Here is a 4,744-nt window from a genome sequence, read left to right as displayed (position 1 = left end):
CCCACCAATGTGAATGTGACAATCAGTAGTCAGGGGAATCAACCCAGGTTCTAGTACATAAGATCTTATGGTTTAACAAACACAAACCCAGATGCAAATAAACGGTCAAGGTTCTTTATTAGAAAAAAGAAAGAAAAAAGAAAATAGAATAACAGCCATCCAAAAGTATCTACACTTTGAGACAGAAATGCTGCAAATAAACAAATATTTCTCCATCTTCCAAACAATCAGCATCCTTATTTTTCTTATAGTAAAGTCTGTTAGAATTTTATGACCAACCTTTTTTTATCTCAAAGTCTAATTTATGCAATGTCTTTATTTTGAATCCTTCATAGGCTTCATGCATTCTGTCTGTGGCTGAAGATCCATCGTTCTCGAAGTATGATAGTTTCTAACCAGAAAAAGGTTCAAATTGTAAAAGATCTTTTCATATTCTGCTTTGAAACTGACTGTAATTAAACAAATGACAATTATTATTAGATATGATAAGTTATTTTGAACAAATAACCAATATTGTTTATCCTTAATTTAGTACCATTGCTTATAAAATTGCTCAGTAAACTAATTAATTGTAACTGGTGTAAACCAGAGACTCTAACAGTGACAAATTTCCATTAAACATTTTTACGCACATATTATTAATTACACCTGCACCTGCAGTGGTAGCTTGGTGGACCTGGGATTTGGACTCACGACCTTCTGGTCAGTGGTCCAACACCTTAACCACTAGGCTACCACGTCCCTACATATATAAAAACATATGTGCTGCATCAAGTGCTATTTTATAGGTTTGCAGCCAATCATGTCTCTCGGTATGCAATGATATATTTCCTTTCTGGATTTGTTGTGGAAGTTTTGAGGTTTGAGAGAATTAAAGCATAAAATATCACACTGGTAGACACGGGCAAGACTAAAAAAGGTTTCACAATTTATTGTGTTCAGCTGTGCAGCAGGACCCAACACTCCTCATATATTATGATAGATGAAGGGCCACCATCATTGATTACATCAAGGTTTTATAGACAGAACTCAAGTAAAGAAGATATGTAAAAGCAAAACATCATCAATCATAGGCTCAGAATCACTGCATGCTCGTCTCCTGGTCAAGCTAATCTGGACCGGGCCTAGGTCTGCTAGAAGGCCTACTAGAAGATTTACCGGAAGTTGTTTATGCCTAATTCCCGACAACTCGTCTCCAGTCCCTACTGCCCTTGCCATAAACTTAAGAAAACAACCGATGACAATTTCAGTCTCTAGTTTCTAAAGATACAAAGTAAAAGCATAGAAAGACAAGGCCTTATAAACAGATTAGAAATTTCCACCACAGATCCTTGTTATGACAATCAGGCCTAATATTTACACACTTACCGACTCTCTCCACACCTTATATCCAGTTTGAAACTCAGCAGGTGACCATGTGTTTATATATGTATTCATTTATCATATCAATTTTTTATCTCCTTATCATCGCATCTGATTATTTGTTTAGTATATAAAGTAGAAAAATGTCCTTTGTCACTGGATGTGGTAGCTCAGTGGTTAAGGTGTTGGGCTACTGATCGGAAGGTCGTGGGTTTGAACCCCAGGTCCTCCAAGCTGCTACTGCTTGGCCCCTGAGCAAGGCCCTTAACCCTCAGTTGCAAGTCATTCTGGATAAGGGTGTCTGGTAAATGTATAAAATACAACAACATTTAGTGTGGGAAACATGGACATTTTAATAGAACACACTGAAACGAACTTACCTAAAAATAAATAAATAAATAAATAAACAGAATTCACTCTAAATCTATTTAATATCGCACATTGATTATAGAATAAAACGATAAGAAACATACAGCAGGTTGTATGCAGTGATAGTGAATTGTAGTGCATATAGCAGCAAAGAGAAAGCTTAGTGTAAAGTATCGCAGCTGAGAGCAAAAAAAATGGAGCTTCCTTTTATTTCCCCAGAATAAATGAATCCGAAGAGCTCAATGTCTGATCTGTTAATGAATCTCCTGATGTCTGAACAGAAATGTGAGGTATTACACTAAGTAGCACTGCACACACATATTGTAAAAAAAGAAAAATAAATGATTCATTTATCAGGGCTGTCTGATGGAACGTTTGAATAAAAATAGAATGAATGTGTGAATGAATTTAAGATTGGTTCAGATCATCAAACCTGTCCTAATAAACCGGTCTTGCATGATTCATCATTTTCCAGTCATGTATTGATCAGAAAAAAAAAAACTAACAGATCAAGTTCACAATGTTCAACAAACATTTCCAGTATAATTTAGTGTAAAAACTACTGTTACGTCCAAAGACGTATATTTTGTCTTGTCTTGTGGTTGCTGTTGTCTCCTGCTCTCCTGTGGCTCCTCCCACTGTCTTCTCTCAGGTCACCTAATTGCTTCCTCCCAGCTGCGCCTGTTTACCAACCGGAAGGAAAGGAGTTTAAAAGCAGAGCAGAAGGTTCTGTCAGCGAGACCTTTTTTCTCCAAGAGCATGATCCGTGTTCTGCCCAGCCCGGCGTATGGAATTCAATGTTGGGCTTATTATCCAATGTTATAGTGATCAGTGACTTTGGTTCTTATTGTTCTTTTGTTATCGTGTGTAATTTTGGGAACGGTAGGGAGGTGGGTGCCACTTTATTTTGTGAATCCTTGTTTTCCCCTGTTTTGTGTTAGTTAGGGAGTGAGTTCCACTTTCCAGGCAGTGAACTTTTGTTTGTTATTTTGGTGTTGCCCCCTTCTGAGATTTTGTTCCCTTCCTCAGTTGAACTTGAACTGATTAGTTTTTTTCTACCTATTATATCCTGATGCTTAAATAAAACTTTTAAATTCAATAAGGAACGTTGTTGATGTGGTGCTGTGGCAGGGTCCGGGTTATGCTCTTCTCTCTTATGTTAGGTCCTAAAACCCCTAGACACGTGAGCTACGCACGGGACGTAGCACTACTGACAATTACCTAAACACAACTTAAACCTGTTATTCTCTTTCTCGCTCTGTGTCGTAGACAGAATGTTAACTACTTCCTGTTCTTTCTGTTCTGATTTATAAAGAAAACTATTCATATCAGATGTAGGGTTGGTCATGTGTTCTACAGTAACATTGCAACTTTCCTGTACATGTGACAATATCATACTAATTATATAAAATCTGTGCAAGGAAACTCCTTGTTGGCTTTATATCCAAAGTATTTTCTTTTCTGTGTTGGTCTTCATAACAGGATTATACACGACCACAGCCTCAAGGGTTTGACTGCAACACCATCAGAAATCTCCCTGTAATGGATTCAAGATGGGATTGAATTAAATCATGTGCTGCTGAAGGCTGTTTATCCAATTACTGCTTGACCCTTTATACTCATTTTAGTCACAATATGTTCTATATGTATGGTATTTTAATGATAAAGCAAACTGCACTCATAAGTGTTTATCAACCATCGAAATCAGCTGCTTTTAATAGAATGCGCTGTATGATGAGTTTCCTGTTATAATTACTAATTAGGTGCTTAGCAAGTGATAAGCAGTCTAATGGCTTTTTGTCAGAATGTGAGACCGCAAACACTGGACTCTAAAATGTATAAAGGCTAACAGTGATGCTAACATGAGGAACGATGTTGCATGAGTTTCCTATTGTTAGTTCTGCTCCAGTAATCTGATCGCTCCAGCAGTTTTACTGTGTATATATGAAGTGTTTATATATCGATTATTTGGGAAAATTTACTATTGAGGATTATCGCTTTTGGCTTGTAAGGTGCCGAGGAAAAGGAAGAAAGTACACCAATTTCACAAGAAGCACCTTTAAAAGAAATGATAATAAAAAAAATTATATTATATTATACTTAAGGTATAATATTTTTTAGGTATTAAAATTTTATTATACTTAACGTATTATACTTATACCATGAGTTTAAATATATATATATATATATATATATATATATATATATATATATATATACGTATATATATATATATATAACTGCAAAATATAGGGAAAGAAGTGCTATTTGAAGTGTTTCCTGAATAAGAAGGTCTTCAACCACCGTTAGACTCAGCTGTCCAGACCTCTAGGGGAAGCTTGTAGTTTACTTGCCTCTTACCCTGAGAGATGGTCGAGCACTGCTGGTAGATCTGAGGGTGTGGGGTGCAGTGCTGGAGTGATGAGGGCTTTGAGGTAAGAGGGAGCTGGTTCATTTTTGGAGTTAAGCATGAACAAATCAGGAATTAATGAAGAGTTAACCTTACTATGATGAATTCATGATGAATAACGACCACTCGGGGTTATACTAAATCAAACATGCTCTTGGTAAGCAAACAATTTAAAATAATTTTATTCAAAGGCATTTCTTACAGTAGTATTTCTAGCATTATGTCAAGAACTCAGTGTTTCAGAGTTCTGAGAATAAGGATATGTCCATAATATATATATAGTACAGACCAAAAGTTTGGACACACCACCTTTTCAACAGGACAATGACCCCAAACACACCTCCAGGCTGTGTAAGGGCTATTTGACCATGAAGGAGAGTGATGGGGTGCTGCACCAGATGACCTGGCCTCCACAGTCACCGGACCTGAACCCAATCGAGATGGTTTGGGGTGAGCTGGACCGCAGAGTGAAGGCAAAAGGGCCAACAAGTGCTAAGCATCTCTGGGAACTCCTTCAAGACTGTTGGAAGACCATTTCAGGTGACGACCTCTTGAAGCTCATCAAGAGAATGCCAAGAGTGTGCAAAGCAGTAATCAAAGCAA

The 4,744-nt window shown here is 37.1% G+C and overlaps 1 long non-coding RNA gene across 1 annotated transcript; it reads left to right on the top strand.

The window, feature by feature from the left end:
- The first annotated feature begins 2,259 nt into the window (after nucleotides 1-2,259).
- LOC125141097 lies at nucleotides 2,260-3,830 on the top strand. Its single transcript, XR_007140460.1, has 2 exons — nucleotides 2,260-2,621; nucleotides 3,214-3,830. It is a non-coding gene; the product is annotated as an uncharacterized LOC125141097 (long non-coding RNA).
- Nucleotides 3,831-4,744: the final 914 nt, after the last annotated feature.

The sequence above is a fragment of the Tachysurus fulvidraco genome, chromosome 4, assembly GCF_022655615.1.
Source record: "Tachysurus fulvidraco isolate hzauxx_2018 chromosome 4, HZAU_PFXX_2.0, whole genome shotgun sequence".
NCBI lineage: Eukaryota > Metazoa > Chordata > Actinopteri > Siluriformes > Bagridae > Tachysurus > Tachysurus fulvidraco.
This window is presented reverse-complemented; position numbering and strand designations above follow the sequence as displayed.